This window comes from Globicephala melas, chromosome 3 (assembly GCF_963455315.2).
Source record: "Globicephala melas chromosome 3, mGloMel1.2, whole genome shotgun sequence".
In the NCBI taxonomy this organism is placed as follows: domain Eukaryota; kingdom Metazoa; phylum Chordata; class Mammalia; order Artiodactyla; family Delphinidae; genus Globicephala; species Globicephala melas.
In genome coordinates this window covers 135,356,665-135,380,299 of record NC_083316.1, presented here as the reverse complement: position 1 = coordinate 135,380,299, position 23,635 = coordinate 135,356,665, and the positions used below count along the sequence as shown (strand labels likewise).

Sequence of the window (23,635 nt, the reverse complement as noted above, 5' to 3'; positions counted from 1 at the left end):
TACTGAAAAAAAGGGCAGTGGTCTACAGTTTTGATTTTAGTCTTGGGTGGAATGAAAGGCAGGAAATTCTTATTATCTTAGCAGTTGGTCTGAGAATTCTTTCTAAGGAGAGATTCACCTTGCTAACCCTTGATAAATCCTCCTACAGTAGAAACTGGGACTCTGGATATATATATACTGTGCCTGAGCAAAGAGGAAGGACATATTTGTTGTTCTGGAAAGGGAGTGGGAAATATGAGAGAGGGAGAGAGGAGGGGTGGTAGAATCAGCAAGATGGTGAATCAGCTGTGCTGGGCTGTGCATGACGTAACTAACCTCCATAACTGTCTGATGTTCAGTCAGTTCTTAGAAGCTTAGCAAATGGTTTGTATAGATTTCTCTTGGAAAATGGGGAAAAGACTGTGCCTTGGGACATGGGAGTACAATGGCGACAGTGAATCCAGTTATAAGATTCTCAGCATTAGGAAAAAGCCAAGATCTTGAGGATGGTTTAAGGCTTTCCCATGCTGTGGAACTGGGGGTTTAAGGCAATATCACTGAGATCTCAAAAGTTTTTTGGGGCAAGTGTCTGTCATTTGGTAACATAGCCACAAGTGGTCACATGGCTAATTTGAATTCAACTGGACAAACAGTAAATAGACGGTTTTTGAGGACGAACCCAAAGCCAGGCACTGTGCCAGACTGGACATCTTCTCTGGACTAACTGGGAGAAACTGTAAACTTGACCTCTGGGAATGCTTCCCTCTGTTGTTCTGCTGAGAATTCTTTCTCAGTTCTGCTGGTCACGCATTGGTTCCTAAGGTAATTAACCCAGATTATTCTTCTCAGAGGCAGGACCTCAGTCTGAGAGCTTTCTTTCCCTCACTTTTTCCCAACAAATTGTGTCAATTTACAAAAAGCTACGGGACTTCTTTAAGAGTGTTCTGAACTTAGACTTGGGAGACCTAGGAGGAAATCTCTGCTCCAGAACTTTCCAGCTGCTTGACTTAGGGCAAAGCATTTCACTTTTGGGAGTTGTATTCATTTTAACTTGTCTCCCTATAATGATTTTTACCTGTCTGTCACACAGTATTCTGTGAGTGGCTCAAAGGCAAGCAGTGTTATCTTGTCTGTATTCTTAGCACCCTAGAACAGTGCTTGACAGTAATGTTTGTTGTAGAAATGAATTAATGGGGGGGACTTCCCTGGTGGTCCAGTGGTTAAGACTCCATGCTCCCAATGCAAGGGGCCCAGGTTCGATCCCTGGTCAGGGAACTAGATCCTGCATGCCGCAACTAAGACGCGGTACAGCCAAATAAATAAATGAATAAAAAAAATATGAAATGAATTAATGAATGAGCACATACCTGTCCTTGCTACTTCTGTGAAGCTTGAATGAGTTAATGAATATGAAAGAGGTTAAAGAAACCCCATAATTTGCTTGTTTATTAGAAATCTCATCACAGCTAGCTGCCACATTCGAAATTATAAAACTAAGCCAGTTTATTTAAGGCATTAATATTTGAGAGTCAGCTTTATGGGTTACCTCTGCTGGGGGCTACTTGTGTCTTTGTATGTGGGTTTTGGGAAAGAGTATATTTTCCAAAGGGAATTTAATTAACTCCTAGTAATTTTGGAAAGCCATAATGGGCATACTGAAAAAGGTTTTTTGGACAAAGAGGGGGCTTTCTTGGTTTCTTCAAGCAGGAAATAAAATCTGCCAGCTTCAACTGTCCCCACAAATGCCGCTACTACAGCATCTTTTCTAAGACTCCTGGAAAAATGCAGTACAGTTGTGACAGGCTATATCTTTAACTCAGTCTCCATTTAAAGTGAAGTACAAGAAGCCCGAAACAAATGACCAAGCCACATAGCGACTGCGAGAATTAGTGATCATTGTGAGTTAAATGAACCGTAGAAATTACGTTTTTCTTTGGGTTTCACACAAAAATTTCTCCCATTTCAAGTTGCATCTGCTTTGCACAAGTGATTTTTTTTTTCCAGAGCACCATGAATGATTTATGACGTTCGGACGCTGCATCCCACAAGATTACATAAGGAACAGAGAAAAACAAGAGATTGAGCCAAACTTAAAAAAAAACAAAAACAAACATTTAAAAAAAGTAGATTTCATCTTGGCTTCAGTCAGGTAACAGTTTTCTACTCACTAAAAGTGACTGCTCATTCCAAAGTGCACCCCATTTATGCGAGGATCCCTTCAATTTCCTCTCACTGTGGCCAGCACACTACTGTCAATTTTATGTTTGGCCCCCAGCGATGTCCTGGAATGTCCAACTGCCCCGATTCCTCCCCTTCTTCCCCAAAGTGAACCTGGCAGTTGGATTGTATAAACGGCCTCATTAGTTTGGTTGATGATTCGACAAAAACACTGATGGGAGTAATATCTACCAGGCTTGTCATTTCCTTCATCATGAGCTAATAGAATTTCAGAGTTGGCAGGGGCCTGGGACCATCTGTTTCTACCTGTTGTGTAACAGATAAAGAAACTGATGACAAGAGAGCTGAAGTGACTTGCCTGAAGCTACACAGCGAGATTAGCTCAAGCAGAGTGATGGATGCAACTCAACTTCAGGGTAGTGTAGTCTGTGCATATTCACCCAACAACTTTTGTCTCCTTATTTAAGTTGTAACATTGGATATTATTTTCAAACTACAGGGAATTTAGAATTCCTGTTGCTGACGTGTTTATGAAGCCACAGCCCGTCTAGGGAAGGTGGCAAGTGCTACTAGCAAAGCAAGGTCCTGTGTTGAGGGTTCCAGTACTGGGTAGCAGGCTGGGTGGGGTGAGGTAGCTCACCAGAGTGGTCAGAAGTGTCCAGATCATCGGGATGAGAGCTTGTTTGAAACCTGAGGTCTGGTCAGTGGGCCTCTATGCAGTATCTGCTTTGAGGGGTAGGTATAAGATGACAACCTGAAGGTGAGACCATTGTGAGGAGTTGAGGTGTGACAGAGGGTAAGACAGTTGAGATGAGTGATCAGGGCGTGGGCTGTGATTGAGTAGTGGGGCCACCAATGGTGGGACAGGGGCCAACCACTGGCTTAAGGGAGCAGGACTGAATCATGTCATTTCAAATTTAAAGGCAAGGACTGAAAACTCACTACCTTTACCTATGAGAAAAACAAGTAAGTTACAGAACAGTGGGTAGACTATGACTCCACATATACATAAATCTGTCTAGACCAGTGGAATGGAGGGTACGATGTATTTTCCTGGTTAAGAGCACCACGGATTTAGGAGTCAAAAGTCTTGAATCTGCTTTTTGCCTCTGCCTGTTACCAGCTGTGTGATTCTCGGCAAGTCACTTAACCCCTTTATGCCTTAGACTTCCCAACAATAGAATAAAACCTACCTTATCAATTTGCTGTCCTAAGATAACGTATATAAGACACTTAGCACAGTGTCTGGCACATGGTAAAGGTATAAAATATGGTCACTATGTATTTTTTTAGACTTGTTCTTTGGAGTAAGGCAAACCTGGATTTGAAACCTAGCTCTGTCACTTGTTAGCTGTGTGCCCTTGGGCAGGTCATAAACTCTCTGAGCCTCAGTTTCCAAACTGTAAAACAGGGATGGTAAATGCCACATTGTGGGGATGTTGTAAGAATTAGGTGAGGTAACATAGGGGGTTCAGCCCAATGGAGTCAAAGAAAGGTAGTACTAGGGGACTGGAAGCAGCAGGATGAAGTTAAAATGTTGGGTGACAGAGTCAGAGAAGTGAAAGGAAGAATGCTCACAAAAATGTTGATGGTGATTTTTATTTTCTTCTTTGTTAGTGTGTGTGCTGTTTGGAAAAAAACTGTTTAGACTGTTTTATTGAAAAGAAAAGAATGGCTAGTAAATAGAAAACTTTAAATCAACAAAAATAAAAGCTACTGCTTGATTTACAATGCTCTAGTGCTAATGATAAGTAGATAAAGCCAAAGAAAGACAAGCTTAGTCTGCAAAAGAGACAGACTGATGTCTAGAGATTTCTCTCTTAGGTGGAAATCACTGTAGCCGTTTTGGATCAAAATAACCTCTTTTTTTCCAAATCATCTTATCAAGTTAAGTATTTTGGGGGTGTAGACATGATCATAGACAGTACCAGAGGTATCCTGATTTTTAGTCAATTGGTGTACTGAATTATGGAATTTTAGAACTGGAAATAATTTCAGCCTTGCCATGAGGCAAGTCTTGCTGACTTTCTCCCTGCCTTAGGCCCCCATGGGGAGGGGTCTAAGAACCCTCCAAGGAGGTGCTGCTGCAGTGGTATTCTCAATTGCTGCCAAATGCCACATATTCTCCATCACTCCTTTTAATTTTGAACTCTGAACTACATCACCCGCCATCCTGTAACTTCACCTTCCATCAAGGATGCAGTCTGTTTAGAATTAATAAATGAATTCAATTTTGCAGGATGGAAAATTAATGTACAGAAATTATTAGAGAATAGTGTATTGCATTTCTATACACTAATAATGAAGTATCTGGAAGAGAAATTTTTAAAAACCCCATTTACAATTGCATCGAAAAGAACAAAATACCTAGGAATAAATCTAACCAAAGAGGTAAAAGATTTATACTCTGAAAACTATAAGACATTTATGAAAGAAATAGAAGATGATACAAACGAAAGGAAAGATACACCATGCTCATGGATTAGAAGAATTAATATTGTTAAAATGACCACACTACCCAAGGAAATCTACAGATTCAATGCAATTCGTATCAAAATACCAAAGGCATTTTTCACAGTACTACAACAAATAATTAAAAAATCTGTATGGAAACACAAAAGACCCTGGATGCCAAAGCAATCTTGAGAAAGAAGAACAGAGTTGGAGGTATCATGCACCCTGATTTCAAACCATGCAACAAAGCTACAGTAATCAAAACAGTATGGTACTGGCATAAAAAACAGATGCACTGATCAATGGAACAAAATAGACAGCCCAGAAATAAACCCATGCTTATATGGGCAATTAATCTATGACAAAGGTGGCAAAAATATACAATGGGGAAAAGACAGCCTCTTCAATAAGTGGTGATGGGAAAACTGGACAGCTACATGTGAAAGAATCAAACCGGACTACTTTCTCACACCGTATACAAAAATAAACTCAAAATGAATTAAAGACTTAAATATAAGACCTGAAACCATAAAATTCCTAAAAGAAAACATAGGCAGGATGCTCTTTGACATCAGTCTTAGCAATATTTTTTTGGATCTGTCTCCTTAGTCAAGGGAAATGAAAGCAAAATAAGCAAATGGAACTACATCAAACTAAAAAGCTTTTGCACAGTGAAGGAAATGATCAACAAAATGAAAAGGCACCTTACTGAATGGGAGAAGATATTTGCAAAAGATATATCTGATAAGGGGTTAATATCCAAAATACATAAACAGCTTATACAACTCAACATCAAAAAAACAAACAACTTGATTAAAAATGGGCAGAGGAACTGAATAGACGTTTTTCCAAAGAAGACATACAGATGACCAACAGACTCATGAAAAGATGCTTAACATCACTCATAATCAGGGAAATGCACATCAAAACCATAATGAGATACAACTTCACACCTGTCAGAATGGCTATCATCAAAAAGGCCACAAATAACAAGTGTGGGTGAGGATGTAGAGAAAAGAGAACCCCTGTGGTGGGATTATAAATTGGTGCAGTCACTATGGAAAACAGTATGAAGGTTCCTCAAAAAATTAAAAACAGAACTACCATATGATCCAGCAATTTCACTTCTGGGTATTTACCTGAAGAAAACAAAAACACTAATTCAAAAAAGATACATGCATGCCAATATTCATAGCAGAATTATTTACAATAGCCAAGATATGAAAGCAACCTAAGTGTCCATCAATAGATGAATGGATACACACACACACACACACACACACACACACACACTGGAATATTACTTGGCCATAAAAAAGAAACCTTGCTATTTGTGACAACATGGATGAATCTAGAAGGTATTATGCTAAGTGAAATAAGTCAGACAGAGAAAGACAAATACCATATGATCTCACTTGTATGTGGAATATAAAAAACAAAACTAACAAACAAACAATACAAAATGAAAACAGATTCACAGATACAAAGAACAAATGGGTGGTGTTGCAGAGGGGAGGGGTGTGGGAGGGGAGAAATAGGTGAAGGGGGCTAAGAGGTACAAACCTCTAGCTATAAAATTAATCCACGGGGATGTAACATACATAAGGAATAAAGAATACGGTAAAGGAAGATGGCGGAAGAGTAAGACGTGCAGATCACCTTCCTCCCCACAGATACACCAGAAATACATCTACACGTGGAACAACTCCTACAGAACACCTACTGAAGGCTGGCAGAAGACCTCAGACCTCCCAAAAGGCAAGAAACTGCCCACGTACCTGGGTAGGGCAAAAGAAAAAAGAAAAAACAGAGACAAAAGAATAGGGACGGCACCTGCACCAGTGGGAGGGAGCTGTGAAGTAGGAAAAGTTTCCACACACTAGGAAGCCCCTTCGTGGGCGGAGACTGCGGGAGGCGGAAGGGGGAGCTTCGAAGCCGCGGAGGAGTGCACAGCAATAGGGGTGTGGAGGGCAAAGCGGGGAGATTCCCGCACAGAGGATCGGTGCCGACCCGCACTCACCAGCCCGAGACGCTTCTCTGCTCACCCGCCGGGGCGGGGGGGGCTGCGAGCTGAGGCTCTGAGGCTCGGGTTTCGGTTTCGGACGGAGCGCAGGGAGAGGACTGGGGTTGGCGGCTTGAACATAGCCTGAAGGGGTTAGTGCACCACGGCTAGCTGGGAGGGAGTCCGGGAAAAAGTCTGCACCTGCCGAAGAGGCAAGAGACTTTTTCTTCTCTCTTTGTTTCCTGGTGCGCGAGGAGAGGGGTTTAAGAGCGCTGCTTAAAGGAACTCCAGAGACAGGCGCGAGGCGCGGCTAAAACCGCGAACCCCAGAGACGGGCGCAAGCCGCGGCTAAAAGCACGGACCCCAGGGACGGGCGGGAGACGCTAAGGCTGCTGCTGCTACCACCAAGGGGCCTGTGTGCGAGCACAGGTCACTATCCACACCCCTCTTCCGCGGAGCCTGTGCAGCCCTCCACTGCCAGGTTCCTGGGATCCAGGGACAACTTCCCCGGGAGAACGCACGGCACGCCTCAGGCTGGTGAAACGTCACGCCGGCCTCTGCCGCTGCAGGCCCGCCCCGCACTCCGTGCCCCTCCCTCCCCCCAGCCTGAGTGAGCCAGAGCCCCCGAATCAGCGGCTCCTTTAACCCCGCCCTGTCTGAGCAAAAAACAGACGCCCGCCAGCGACCTACACGCCGAGGCAGGGCCAAATCCAAAGCTGAGCCCCTGTGAGCTGTGAGAACAAAGAAGAGAAAGGGAAATCTCTCCCAGCAGCCTCAGAAGCAGTGGATTAAAGCTCCACAATCAACTTGATGTACCCTGAATCTGTGGAATACATGAATAGACAACGAGTCATCCCAAATTGAGAAGGTGGGCTTCGAGAGCAAGATCTATGATTTTTTCCCCTTTTCCTCTTTTTGTGAATGTGTATGCTTCTGTGTGAGATCTTGTCTGTATAGTTTTGCTTCCACCATTTGTCCTAGGGTTTTATCCGTCCACAGTTTTTAAAAAAAATTTTTTTTCTTAATAATTAATTTTAATAACTTTATTATACTTTTCTTTCCTTCCTTCCTTCCTTCCTTCCTTCCTTCCTTCCTTCCTTCCTTCCTTCCTTCCCTCCCTCCCTCCCTCCCTCCTTTAGACAACGAATCATCCCAAATTAAAGAGGTGGTCTCTGAGAGCAAGATTTATGGTTTTTTCCCCTTTACCTCTTTTTGTGAGGGTGTATGTGTATGCTTCTGTGTAAGATTTTGTCTGTATAGCTTTGCTTCCAACATTTGTCCTAAGGTTCTATCCGTCCCTTTTTTTCCCTAAATAATTATTTTTTAATTCGATAACTTTATTATACTTTATTTTATTTTACTGTATCTTCTTTCTTTCTTTTTTCCTTCCTTCCTTCCTCCCTCCCTCCCTTCTTTCCTTCTTTGCTCCTTCCTTCCTTCCTTTCTTTCTTCCTTCCTTCCTTCCTTCCTTCCTTCATACTTCTACTAATTCTCTCTACTTTTTCTCCCTTTAATTCTGAGCCGTGTGGATGAAGGGTTCTTGGTGCTCCAGCCAGGAGTCAGGGCTCTGCCTCTGAGGTAGGAGAGCCAACTTCAGGACACTGGTCGACAAGAGACCTCCCAGCTCCACATAATATCAAACGGTGAAAATCTCCCAGAGACCTCCATCTTAACAACAGCACCCAGCTTCACTCAACGACCAGCAAGCTACAGTGCTGGACAACCTATGCCAAACAACTAGCAAGACAGGAACACAACCCCACCAATTAGCAGAGACGCTGCCTAAAATCATAAAAAGGCCACAGACACCCCAAAACACACCACCAGACGTGAACCTGCCCACTAGAGAGACCAGATCCAGCCTCATCCACCACAACACAGGCACTAGTCCCCTCCACCAGGAAGCCTACACAACCCACTGAACCAACCTTAGCCACTGGAGACAGACATCAAAAACAGCAGGAACTATGAACCTGCAGCCTGCAAAAAGGAGACCCCCAAACACAGTAAGATAAGCAAAATGAGAAGACAGAAAAACACACAGCAGATAAAGGAGCAAGATAAAAATGCACCAGACCTAACAAATGAAGAGGAAATAGGCAGTCTACCTGAAAAAGAATTCAGAATAATGATAGTAAGGATGATCCAAAATCTTGGAAATAGAATGGACAAAATGCAAGAAACAGTTAACAAGGACCAAGAAGAAATAAAGATGAAACAAGCAACGATGAACAACACAATAAATGAAATTAAAAGTACTCTAGGTGGGATCAATAGCAGAATAACTGAGGCAGAAGAACGGATAAGTGACCTGGAAGATAAAATAGTGGAAATAACTACTGCAGAGCAGAATAAAGAAAAAAGAATGAAAAGAACTGAGGACAGTCTCAGAGACCTCTGGGACAACATTAAATGCACCAACATTCGAATTATAGGGGTTCCAGAAGAAGAAGAGAAAAAGAAAGGGACTGAGAAAATATTTGAAGCGATTATAGTTGAAAACTTCCCTAATATGGGAAAGGAAATAGTTAATCAAGTCCAGGAAGCACAGAGAGTCACATACAAAATAAATCCAAGGAGAAATACGCCAAGACACATATTAATCAAACTGTCAAAAATTAAATACAAAGAAAGCATATTAAAAGCAGCAAGGGAAAAACAACAAATAACACACAAGGGAATCCCCATAAGGTTAACAGCTGATCTCTCAGCAGAAACCCTACAAGCCAGAAGGGAGTGGCAGGACATACTGAAAGTGATGAAGGAGAAAAACCTGCAACCAAGACTACTCTACCCAGCAAGGATCTCATTCAGATTTGATGGAGAAATTAAAAGCTTTACAGACAAGCAAAAGCTGAGAGAGTTCAGCACCACCAAACCAGCTTTACAACAAATGCTAAAGGAACTTCTCTAGGCAAGAAACACAAGAGAAGGAAAAGACCTATAATAACGAACCCAAAACAATTTAGAAAATGGGAATAGGAACATACATATCGATAATTACCTTAAATGTAAATGGACTAAATGCTCCCACCAAAAGAAACAGATTGGCTGAATGGATACAAAAACAAGACCCTTATATATGCTGTCTACAAGAGACCCACTTCAGACCTAGAGACACATACAGACTGAAAGTAAGGGGATGGAAAAAGATATTCCATGCAAATGGAAACCAAAAGAAAGCTGGAGTAGCAATTCTCATATCAGACAAAATAGACTTTAAAATAAGGACTATTAGAAGAGACAAAGAAGAACACTACATAATGATCAAGGGATCAATACAAGAAGAAGATATAACAATTGTAAATATTTATGCACCCAACATAGGAGCACCTCAATACATAAGGCAAATACTAACAGCCATAAAAGGGGAAATCGACAGTAACACATTCATAGTAGGGGACTTTCACACCCCACTTTCACCCATGGACAGATCATCCAAAATGAAAATAAATAAGGAAACACAAGCTTTAAATGATACATTAAACAAGATGGACTTAATTGATATTTATAGGACATTCCATCCAAAAACAGCAGAATACACATTTTTCTCAAGTGCTCATGGAACATTCTCCAGGATAGATCTTATTTTGGGTCACAAATCAAGCCTTGGTAAATTTAAGAAAACTGAAATTGTATCAAGCATCTTTTCCGACCACAACGCCATGAGACTAGATATCAATTACAGGAAAAGACCTGTAAAAAATATAAACACATGGAGACTAAACAATACACTACTTAATAACGAAGTGATCACTGAAGAAATCAAAGAGGAGATTAAAAAAATACCTAGAAACAAATGACAATGGAGACACAACGACCCAAAACCTATGGGATGCAGCAAAAGCAGTTCTAAGGGGGAAGTTTATAGCAATACAAGCCCACCTTAAGAAGCAGGAAACATCTTGAATAAACAACCTAACCTTGCAACTCAAGCAATTAGAGAAAGAAGAACAAAAAAACCCCAAAGCTAGCAGAAGGAAAGAAATCATAAAAATCAGATCAGAAATAAATGAAAAAGAAATGAAAGAAACAATAGCAAAGATCAATAAAACTAAAAGCTGGTTCTTTGAGAAGATAAACAAAATAGATAAACCACTAGCCAGACTCATCAAGAAAAAAAGGGAGAAGACTCAAATCAACAGAATTAGAAATGAAAAAGGAGAAGTAACAACTGACACTGCAGAAATAAAAAAGATCATGAGAGATTGCTACAAGCAACTCTATGCCAATAAAATGGACAATCTGGGAGAAACGGACAAATTCTTAGAAATGCACAACCTGCCAAGACTGAATCAGGAAGAAATAGAAAATATGAACAGACCAATCACAAGCACTGACATTGAAACTGTGATTAAAAATCTTCCAGCAAACAAAAGCCCAGGACCAGATGGCTTCACAGGCTAATTCTATCAAACATTTAGAGAAGAGCTAACACCTATCCTTCTCAAACTCTTCCAAAATATAGCAGAGGGAGGAACACTCCCAAATTCCTTCTACAAGGCCACCATCACCTTGATACCAAAACCAGACAAGGATGTCACAAAGAAAGAAAACTACTGGCCAATATCACTCATGAACATAGATGCAAAAATCCTCAACAAAATACTAGCAAACAGAATCCAACAGCACATTAAAAGAATCATAAACCATGATCAAGTGGGGTTTATTCCAGGAATGCAAGGATTCTTCAATATACACAAATCTATCAATGTGATAAACCATATTAACAAACTGAAGGAGAAAAACCATATGATCATCTAAATAGATGCAGAGAAAGCTTTTGACAAAATTCAACACCCATTTATGATAAAAACCCTGCAGAAAGTAGGCATACAGGGAACTTTCCTCAACATAATAAAGGCCATATATGACAAACCCACAGCCAACATCATCCTTAATGGTGAAAAACTGAAAGCATTTCCACTAAGATCAGGAACAAGACAAGGTTGCCCACTCTCACCACTCTTATTCAACATAGTTTTGGCAGTTTTAGCCACAGCAATCAGAGAAGAAAAGGAAATAAAAGGAATCCAAATCGGAAAAGAAGAAGTAAAGCTGTCACTGTTTGCAGATGACATGATACTATACATAGAGAATCCTAAAGATGCTACCAGAAAACTACTAGAGCTAATCAATGAATTTGGTAAAGTAGCAGGATACAAAATTAATGCACAGAAATCTCTGGCATTCCTATATACTAATGATGAAAAATCTGAAAGTGAAATCAAGAAAACGCTCCCATATACCATTGCAACAAAAAGAATAAAATATCTAGGAATAAACCTACCTAAGGAGACAAAAGACCTGTATGCAGAAAATTATAAGACACTGATGAAAGAAATTAAAGATGATACAAATAGATGGAGAGATATACCATGTTCTTGTATTGGAAGAATCAACATTGTGAAAATGACTCTACTACCCAAAGCAATCTATAGATTCAATGCAATCCCTATCAAACTACCACTGGCATTTTTCACAGGACTAGAACAAAAAATTTCACAATTTATATGGAAACACAAAAGACCCCGAATAGCCAAAGCAATCTTGAGAATGAAAAACGGAGCTGGAGGAATCAGACTCCCTGACTTCAGACTATACTACAAAGCTACAGTAATCAAGACAGTATGGTACTGGCACAAAAACAGAAAGATAGATCAATGGAACAGGATAGAAAGCCCAGAGATAAACCCACGCACATATGGACACCTTATCTTCGATAAAGGGGGCAGGAATGTACAGTGGAGAAAGGACAGCCTCTTCAATAAGTGGTGCTGGGAAAACTGGACAGGTACATGTAAAAGTATGAGATTAGATCACTCCCTAACACCATACACAAAAATAAGCTCAAAATGGATTAAAGACCTAAATGTAAGGCCAGAAACTATCAAACTCTTAAGAGGAAAACATAGGCAGAACACTCTATGACATAAATCACAGCAAGATCCTTTCTGACCCACCTCCTAGAGTAATGGAAATAAAAACAAACAAATGGGACCTAATGAAACTTTAAAGCTTTTGCACAGCAAAGGAAACCATAAACAAGACCAAAAGACAACCCTCACAATGGGAGAAAATATTTGCAAATGAAGCAACTGACAAAGGATTAATCTCCAAAATTTACAAGCAGCTCATGCAGCTCAATAACAAAAAAACAAACAACCCAATCCAAAAATGGGCAGAAGACCTAAATAGACATTTCTCCAAAGAAGATATACAGACTGCCAACAAACACATGAAAGAATGCTCAACATCATTAATCATTAGAGAAATGCAAATCAAAACTACAATGAGATATCATCTCACACCAATCAGAATGGCCATCATCAAAATATCTAGAAACAATAAATGCTGGAGAGGGTGTGGAGAAAAGGGAACACTCTTGCACTGTTGGTGTGAATGTGAATTGGTTCAGCCACTATGGAGAACAGTATGGAGGTTCCTTAAAAAACTACAAACAGAACTACCATATGACCCAGCAATCCCACTACTGGGCATATACCCTGAGAAAACCAAAATTCAAAAAGAGTCATGTACCAAAATGTTCATTGCAGCTCTATTTACAATAGCCCGGAGATGGAAACAACCTAAGTGCCCATCATCGGATGAATGGATAAAGAAGATGTGGCACATATATACAATGGAATATTACTCAGCCATAAAAAGAAATGAAATTGAGCTATTTGTAATGAGGTGGATAGACCTAGAGTCTGTCATACAGAGTGAAGTAAGTCAGAAGGAAAAAGACAAATACCGTATGCTAACACATATATATGGAATTTAAGAAAAAAAATGTCATGAAGAACCTAGGGGCAAGACAGGAATAAAGACACAGACCTACTGGAGAACGGACTTGAAGATATGGGGAGGGGGAAGGGTGATCTGTGACAGGGCGAGAGAGAGTCATGGACATATACACACTAACAAACGTAAGATAGATAGCTAGTGGGAAGCAGCCGCATGGCACAGGGATATCGGCTCAGTGCTTTGTGACCGCCTGGAGGGGTGGGATAGGGAGGGTCGGAGGGAGGGAGACGCAAGAGGGAAGAGATATGGGAACATATGTATATGTATAACTGATTCACTTTGTTATAAAGCAGAAACTAACACACCATTGTAAAGCAATTATACCCCAATAAAGATGTTAAAAAAAAATGAATACGGTAAAAAATATGGCAATAACTTTGTATGGGGACATGTCATTAGACTTATTGTGGTGATCATTTCATAATGAATGCAAATGTCCAATTACTATGTAGTTCACCTGAAACTAACATAAAATCATATGTCAACAATATTTCAATTAAAAAAAGAATGCTGTTTGTCCAACATGCTTATGTTTGTACCATGTGGAAGATCTCTGAAGGTAAAAAAATCATCTTTTAAAAAAAGTTCCGAGGACTTCCTTGGTGGTCCAGCGGTTAATAATCACCTTCCAATGCAGGGGACGTGGGTTCGATCTCTGGTCGGGGAACTAAGATCCCACATGCCATGGGGCAACTAAACCTACGTTGCAACTAAACCCACATCGCAACTACTGAGCTACCCACTCTAGAGCCCCTGCACCACAACTAGAGAAGCCCACACACTGCAACTAGAGAGAAGCCCACAACGAAGACCCAGTGCAGCTAAATAAATAAATAAATATACTTAAAAAAACCCAGAAAGTCCCAAGATTTCCCTTAGAGAGGAGATTCATTCATATATTCATATAATCCTTCATTCTACAAATGTCTGATGAAAGTTTATGTGCCAGGGACAGAACTAAACAAATGAACAAAAAAACAAACAAATAAATAGAGACAAAGAAAGAAATAAAAAAAAGCACAGCTAAAGGAAAAAAGATTTTGTCTATAATTAGTATAGAAAAAGGCGCTAGACAAGGAAAAACTGGTATTTTAGTCACAGATGTTCTATAAATAATGTGAGATCTTAGGCAAGTCACTTCTCCTTCTTTGGGCCTTAAATTTTATCTGCGAAAATGAGGAGTTTGGCAAGTTGCCCCAGTTGGAATGATCCATTAATATTTCCTCTTAGGAGAATAGAGTGAGATTAAGAGCTGATTTCCACTGGGGTTCACACTAAACCATTCCTTATTATTTTTTTTCTCTTTCTTGTCAGCAGAGGGAAGGCCTAGGTGCTCCAGAGAGACTAAGGAGGAGGGATTTCCCTCTCGCACTGATAGAACTGGTAGGTGGCCTTGGCTGCCTCACCTGGTTTTCAGACTGATCTCAAGATTGGAAGGAAGGCAGCTGAGCTGGGAGTTTTCAGTGTTGGCAGCAAGAGACCTAGCCTCAGAGGGTGGGTGCCATGCACAGATCTAAACGTTGCCACAGGAAATCCAAAAGCTTCTGGAAGACAATGCTGAAATCTTTCCTTCCACATCTCAATCTCTTTCTCTCTGTCCAAACTGTGAGTTCATTCTGGTTTAGTGGCCTTAATCTTGGCTCTGTAGCAGAAACTTGTGTTTTCAAGTTCTTCAGGATTCTTGCTCCTGGCCACCCCCTCAAGATTTGCTTGGCACACCTTCCCAGGGAAGAGAGGACCCAACTCCACATGGGAGTGTAGAGTCTGCATGTCCAAGATGACAGTCCTTCTGGCACATGTGGAAAGCAGACTTGGGTGATGGCAACAACCGAAGGTGCCAACATCCCCCTTGCCTGCTAACATTTGGTTCTGGAGTGATGCGACATGAATGAGGACAGACTTAATCACCTGTGTTCTTGGAGACTGATGAGGTGTCATGACTTTGCAACAGATGATTCTCTCTTCCCCTGCCAGTCTTAGGGGAGGAGCATCCCAGTTCTCAGTAAGAGTTTCCCAGGTGCTTCCAGGGGAAGGTCCTGCTGACACGGAGCCAATGCTCAGGGTCATGCCCACTCCCACTGACCAACTCCCTGAGCTGCCTTTGATTGGGGTAAGCCCCAATCAGCCCTTTACCCAACCTTCTGATTGAGCTGCCAACTATTTACTGAGTGTCAACTATGAGCTGGTTCTGTACTGGGCTCTGGGACAGGAAGCCAAGCACTGGATGGCGAAATGTACCTTTAAGATCTCCCCTTTAAGATCCACTGTAATTCTCTTGATTTAGAAAAACAAGAGAGCTCTATTTACAATAGCCAGGACATGGAAGAAGCGACCTAGGTGTCCATCAACAGATGAATGGATATGGAAGATGTGGCACATCTATGCAGTGGAATATTGCTCAGCCATAAAAAGAAATGAAATTATTTTTAGTGAGGTGGATGGACCTAGAGACTGTCATACAGTGAAGTAGGCCAGAAAGGGCAAAACAAATACCATATGCTAACACATATATATGGAATCTAAAAAAAAAAAAAAAAAAGGTCATGAAGAACCTAGGGGCAAGACGGGAATAAAGACGCAGACCTACTAGAGAATGGACTTGAGGACACAGGGAGGGGGAAGGGTAAGCTGGGATGAAGTGAGAGAGTGGCATGGACATATATACACTACCAAATGTAAAATAGATAGCTAGTGGGAAGCAGTTGCATAGCCCAGGGAGATCAGCTCGGTGCTCCGTGACCACCTAGAGGGGTGGGATAGGGAGGGTGGGAGGGAGATGCAAGAGGGAGGAGATATGGGGACATATGTATATGTATAGCTGATTCACTTTGTTGTACAGCAGAGACTGACACACCATTGTAAAGCAATTATACTCCAATAAACATGTTAAAAAAAAGAATGATACAACAGGATTATTATATTTGAAAAAAAAGAAAGAAAAACAAGAGATATTCATAGTCTGGTAAGAAAAGGAAAGACTTACTCATGAATAAGTTTTAGAATAAATGAGTGGCAACAGGAGATGAAGTCTCTTGGGCTGTATTACAGCTCACAGGTACAAGATAGATATAACATTGATGTTAATATTAATTATATATATATATATATGTGTGTGTGTATATACACACACATACACTACCTCCTAAAACTGGAGAATAAGTGCACCAGTAGCAAATGAGTACCTGTCTTAGCCTTTGGAGGCAGAGAGGGGCTTGGTTCCTTAAGCAGGCTGGTCTGTCTGCAGAGCATATCTGATTAGGGACAGAGCGACCCTCTCCATGGGGCAGACCCAGAAGTCAGGGGTTATTGCATTACAAAGTTCAGCAGCAGAAAGGTTCAGTCTAGAACTGTCTGATTCTTGATCCTTTCAGTATTTACAAGTGAAACTCCACTGGGGGAAGATCTAACGACTTAATAGGGTGTAGCTCCAAAGAGCACTGATTTCCACTGAGTTCTCAAAGGGCCTTGGACCTACATTACACATAGGCTGCTGTGTTTGACTGTCCTCTCCAGCAATCACCTTGGATCATGGCCCTAGATGATTAAGTAGTATGTTTCATCAGCTCAGAAAGGCAGGCAGGCTGTTATGTGAGAAACTTTGCTACGCTGCAGGAGAATACGAAGGATTTGCTGCTTGGCACTCAAACAATTGGTCTATTTGTTCAAATAAAACAGGTCAATTTGTTTAAAGAAACAAAGAGAATGTGGTGGGTTGTTTGGCACAATGTAGACAAAACCACTGGCTGAAGGAGGATGTCCTCATCTTTCACAGGCAGGCCAGTCATGTGCAGTCTCAGACACTCTATAGTCACACTTGGTCAATTGTTTTTCTTTTCTCTTTTTATTTTTAATAAAATAAACTTCTGGATTCAACAGTTCAGATCCCAGTTGGCTGGAAAGGATCTCTTTCCTTTTCTTGGCTCCCCCATCTCTCTCCTGTCATCAAGATTATGAATTATCAAGTGGCTGGTGGCTGGGGCAGAGGAGGGGGGCTGATTTGGATGGAGAGAGGCTCTGTAGCCTTTGTTTCCTCAGCTCAAAGTCTGAGTCCCAGCCCACTTGTGACTGTGCCTCCAGGCCAGGAAACTGTCCCTTTCATTTCCCCACATACCCAGGAGGAGGTCTGGCCTAGCCGCTAAACAACATGGAGTACCTGGGAAGGGGGCGGGGGTGTTGGTGGGTGTCTGCTGTGTGAGACCCACAATATCCTGAGGGTCTGGGCAGTCCCCTTGTAGAGCTCAACTTGGCTTAACCCAGTTCCCTCAGCCTTCAGAGACTAGACCCAAATACCAGGTCCAGGCTTCTTCATCATCTGGCTCCTCAGTGATCAGCTTAGTCCAATCTCTCCTGTGGCAGACAGTGAAGAGGCATCGCCCTCCTGATTGGTGGCGTGGTCAGGACAAGAAGCTTGCTCTCCTGCCTTCCCATCAGGCTCTCTGAGTGTCCAGAGAAGGAAGCATAACTTCTAAGGGAACCAGGTTCTTTTTTTTTTTTAAAAGAATTGGCTTTTTATTATTTATTTATTTATTTTTTGGCTGTGTTGGGTCTTCATTGCTGTGCGCGGGCTTTCTCTAGTTGCAGCGAGCAGGGGCTGCTCTTCATTGTGGTGTGCCTGCTTCTCATTGTGGTGGCTTCGCTTGTTGTGGACCATGGGCTCTAGGAAGGTGGGCTTCAGTAGTTGTGGCACGAGGGCTCAGTAGTTGTGGCACATGGGCTTAGTTGCTCCGCAGCATGTGGGATCTTCCTGGACCAGGGCTCGAACCTGTGTCCCCTGCATTGGCAGGTGGATTCTTAACCACTGTGCCACCAGGGAAGTCCTGGGAACTGGGTTCTAAAGTGAGCAAGTAAGGAGAAAAATTGTGTGTGGTCAAAATTTTCCTTAACCATCCCTTAGAAGGACTTGCCTTGGTTGGAGACTGATGAAGTCAAAACACTGATGGAGTAATTTTTCTCCCAATATTGGACTTGACTGCTGCTGCTTCTCAAATGACACAGCTGGCTTACATTTAGGTCAAATGAAAAATCATGTCTAGAATTACTCTATATGCTGTGGCAAGGATGCTACAAAAGGCATGTGGCTGTGGACCGACCATCAGAGCACATCTTCTATCTGACACTCTCCCTGTGGTTCATGGTCAGTGGGTAGGACAGGTGGGACCACCTATACTATTGTATTATCTCTCTCTGTTTTGATTTTTAGAACATTAGCAGAAATTGTGTAAGTTACATGTGGGAGTAGAGTGAGTCCACTGTATACCATGGTTAAAAGCAAGAGTTTTGGAGTCACACTGATGTGAATTCCAGTTGTGGCTCTGCCCGTCTTGTAATCTTGTCCTATGTACTTAATTCTCTCCCTACTTCTTTCCTTATCTGTAAAAATGCGAACAATAATACTTACCTCATAGGGTCCTTGAGAGGTTCAAATAAGAAAATGTGTACAGAGTACCTAGAACATGGCCTGGCTCAAACAAACACTCAATGGCTGCCAGCTCTGAGGATGCACATGAGGACATCATGGTGATACTTAACGTTGCTTCTGGGGGTTAGACAATGTACCTATCCAGAATCCTTCTAATTTGGGATTTCATGCATTCTATTTTCTCCCTTCTTTCTTATTTCCTCCCTATATCCTTTAATTTGGCTTGGTTTGCTCTTCCATTATTTTGAAAATAAAAGTCAAAGTAAAGCAACAGAAGGTGAAAGTTCTTCGGTTGTTTTGCAGATCCGAGGCACAAGGTATATAATACATATTACATATCTAAGTGAGATTCCCCATATCCCTGGATGTGAGATAATATCTTCTTAACCCATGTCTTAAAGTAGAAGCAGCATATTGGACTGAGTGTAACTTTGATTAAGGACAGAATAGCTGCATTGGGGATAGTAATTATCCAATAACTAATAATTTAGACTAATTATTATTTATGCTTAATGAAGGTTTGGAGACATAAAAGCCAGTCCTGTGTCTGATTTATATTTACAAGGTACTCTTGGGCAAGTCACCTCACTCTGGGTCTCAGATCCGCTCTTTGTACAACAAAGAGGTAGAATTACTTTTACTAGTGAACAGTTTTCAACAAGCAAAAATTCTACACTGAGCTACAATATAAGAAAACAGATCAAAGTGGAGCCCTGCTGGGTGAAGACTTCATGGGAGGTCTAGAGCTTTTCTAATTTGGGGTTCTCTTGGTCTCCCCAAAAAGCTTCTTACGGACCTTCAAGATACTCTCTGGCACCAAGGGAAAAAACCTTCTGTCCTCAATAGTCTTAATTAAATGATGCATCCACCGTTAACAGTCTAGAAATCTTCCAGATCCCAGTGAGAAAGGGACTAGATCTAAGATGGAATTCCAAAGTGGCTGTAGAAGAAGACGTGCTGTCTACCATTTCTGGACCGCTTTCTCTGACGGAAACACTGTGCTCAGTGTCCTGCAAAGGTCAACTCATTTAATCTTAAGAACCTCACTCAAAAGTAGCTAATATTATTATTCCCACTTTACATTTGGGGAAACTGAGACTCAGAGAGGTTAAATAAATGGCCCCAGGTGACAGAGCTAAGTTTTGAATCAGGTCTGTCTGTCTCCAGAGCCCATGTTCTTAACCACTTATCCAGCTTCAGCTGCTGAAGTAAAGGGGATACTCTGCAGGCTTGAGGACAGCTGCTCTATTTTATTATCTTGCTCACTATTTAAAACCACAGTTATTATAATTGTTTAGAAGTAGTTGCCAGATATAATTTTCATTAATGGATCTGTGTAAACTTGCATGTTATGAACATAAATAATTCACACCGTGAATGAGCTTGCTCACTGGAGTGCCCTCTTTATCAACAGTGAGACCCCAGTAGAATTGTACATGTACCCTTGGAGACAGACTGTAAGATGAGTTTCATAGACAACCCAGTTGTCCTTGGGCTGGACAGGGAAGGCTGCTTTCTTTCTTGGCTGCTGTCTTAGCTTTCTCCAGTCACAGGCCAGGTTCAGGAGCTCATGCCCATTTAATCATCCAATCAGCTTGGAGTCAAACTCCTGGCTGGGCAGGCACCTGTTAATCAGGATGACTGAAGCCAAGGGCTAAGCCAAGAGCTGTCTTGACACGTTAAATGATGCAGACAGCCCAAGAAACATGTTGGCTCTGCACCGTCCTTCTGACTCATCATCCTCTACGTGACTTGACTCTCCTGTCCCCTTCACCCACTTCTGGGGTGTTTTTCAGTTTACAAAGTATTTTAAATTCCATTATTTCATCTGATCCCCACGTCACCTCTAGGAGCTAGATAACTCTGGCCCCAGTTTCCAGATGTAGAAACCAAGACCCAGTGGGGTTCCATGACTTGCCCCCAAATCCCGTGGCTAATAATTTGCAGAACAATGACTCAAATCCAAGCTTTCTGTCTCTAAATGATACATCCCAACTTTGATCCAGGCTATAGAATTTAAAATTCTTTCTTTTCTCCCCTAGTTTGTCCTCTGAATTCATAGGCTCCAGTCTCACCATCTGTGATTTCATTACAGTGGCTGATAATTTCTGCTTCAGATGCTGGTTATTATTCCTATGGACAACACAGTGACTTCATTTGTTTCCCAGTTTATTCCTTTATTTTATCATCCATTCACAAACTTTTTTTTTTTTTTTTTTTTGCAGTACTAGGGCCTCACTGCTGTGGCCTCTCCCGTTGCGGAGCACAGGCTCTGGACGCACAGGCTCAATGGCCATGGCTCACGGGCCCAGCCGCTCCGCGGCATGTGGGATCCTCCCGGACTGGAGCACGAACCCATGTCCCCTCCATTGGCAGGCGGACTCTCAACCACTGCATCACCAGGGAAGCCCAACACAAACATTTATTAAGCACCTACTGTGCGCCGGGCACTGTGTTCAGGGTTGGGGCTACCAAGAAGAACAAGAGGCAATTCTGAGCTCTGCCATGTTGGATGCCATTGACTAGGCTCTTCTCTTTCCTTCGTTGCTTCCTTCTCCTTCATCCATGCCTTTAATGTTGGTCCAAAACAAACAGAAAAAAAACAGAAGGAGAGCCTGAGCTGAGAAAATCAGATCTAGAGCACTGGTGAGGGTGAGGCTGTACTGTAGCCCGGGGATTCACTGCTCACACTTTGTGCTTGAAGCTCAGAAAGGAATGAGACTGCTTAGGGAGAGGCCACAGAGCAGAGTTGCCTGCAGGCTGGATCTGGTGCTCAGAGGCTTGTGTGGAGCCTACACTGTGTTTTGGGAAAAAGTGAATTAGTCACTGACATTTAAAAATCAAAAAAAATTACATAAAAATATAGGTTTTTGGCTTCTCTTTAATGATGGAAGGATGTGGCAATACTGGGCCCACATCACAAGGCAACAGGTGAGTGGAGCTGAGTTGCTGTGGCCCTTTAGAGAGGCACACATTTTCCAGGTCCCCACTGTTGCCAGAGGGCCTGGTCTTCTCATTTCCATTATCTGCCTGAGCCCTGAAGATGTCTGAGTTTGTGATCCTCATAGAGTAATGGGTGGGACGTACAGCTGGGGAATACGCATGTTCATCAGATAATGTACTCCAAGGTAGATCTCTTTTTCTGGTTTCACCTCAAACTCTTCCTCTTTGGTCCAGATTCTATTCACAAGACATGAGTTCTATCTTCCTAAAGGGAAGGAAGAAGCTCTTTAGAGGTGAAGTTCAGTATGCTGCTTATTGCAGTGGGTGTGGGTTGTTATTCCTAATAATAGAATGAAGCCCATTCCCCGGTCTCCAGAGCATTCGCAAGTAATCAATGCCAAAGAAGGGTGGAAATTAAAAGACCCCCCACCCTGGTCCTGCCTATTAAAAAGAAAGGATAAAAAGGGATGGGAGTTCAATGTTCAGTTTTGGAGTCAGTAAATACTCAGACCATGGCTAGGCAAAAATTTTTTTTTTGCTCTCCAATTGCCACTGGACTTATTTCCCCGCCTGCGATGTAATCTTGTTATGTTGTGGTTACACTGGACCATGTAAGTTCATCCTTTGTTCTCTAATAAGACAAACACCCTCTTGCCTGCCCTTTTTGCTTTTATTAAAAAAAAATCATCACAGTATTTTCTACTTTAGTCTGAATACGCTTTTATGAGGAAAAAAAAATTAGGAACCCGAAGGCATATCTTGTACATGCTCCAAAGAAAACAGTATCCTGGGTTCTGAGTTGTTTTCGTGCCTTGCTTGAATTATCTGAAACTCCAAAAATGATATTATTTCCTTTTTTGTGTGTGTGAGCAAAGTGTCTCATTGTAGCTGAGGCCTTCCATAATAATAGCTCCAATTCTAGGTCTTCAAAGGGAGTGGCTACTCACTTCAAAGTTGCCTTTTAATTTGTCCTTAAGGCACTATCAACTTAGTGACTTGAGTACAGTGTGTTGGGTAAAACACTTGGCTGAGAGTTAGGGCTCTGGATTCTAGAGGTACTCTGCCTGAAACTTTGTGTGACCTCAGGAAAGTCACTATCCTTCTCTGGGCTTTAGGTCTTCACTTGGAAAATGAATGGATTAGACTGGATCTTCCTTCCCAAAATTCAGTTGTTCAAGTACCACTTTCAGTGATTTTTACAGTTTAATATTACCTGTTTTATTGTTAGTAAACTATTATTTTTTCTCTTCTTTTTCTTTTTCTTTTTTTTTTGGTACGTGGGCCTCTCACTGTTGTGGCCTCTCCCGTCGCGGAGCACAGGCTCCGGACGCGCAGGCTCAGCGGCCATGGCTCAGGGGCCCAGCCGCTCTGCGGCATGTGGGATCTTCCCGGACCGGGGCACGAACCCGTGTCCCCTGCATCGGCAGGTGGACTCTCAACCACAGCGCCACCAGAGAAGCCCAGGATACTATTTTTGACTGACACTTAAGTACGTCTCTTTCATAAATCATTTCGTATTGCTACTAAAAATGGAAAACCATATGTCCTCCAAGTAGAAGAGAACCTTAAAAATAAGTACAATAAGAACAAAGCTATTATATTTCAGTCAGATACTGTTGGCTGTCAAATAATAGTAGCTCACATTGGCTGACTGCCCTGTGCCAAGCCTGCTTCTCATGAAATTGCTCATTTGATCCTCATGGTAACTCTGTGAAAGAGGGACTATTATTATCCCCATTTTACAGATGAAGAAACTGAGCCACAGGGAGGTTGATTAACTTGCCCAAGGTCTCAAGGTCAGTGTGTGTCTTAGGTGAGATTTTACCCCAAGCAGGCTGTCCTGTGTGGCC

General features: G+C 41.9%; 1 non-coding gene across 1 annotated transcript; it reads left to right on the top strand.

Moving 5' to 3' along the window:
• The first annotated feature begins 1,181 nt into the window (after window positions 1–1,181).
• On the top strand, window positions 1,182–1,254 carry TRNAW-CCA (transfer RNA tryptophan (anticodon CCA)). Its single transcript has one exon. It is a non-coding gene; the product is annotated as a tRNA-Trp (tRNA).
• The last annotated feature ends 22,381 nt before the right edge of the window (window positions 1,255–23,635 follow it).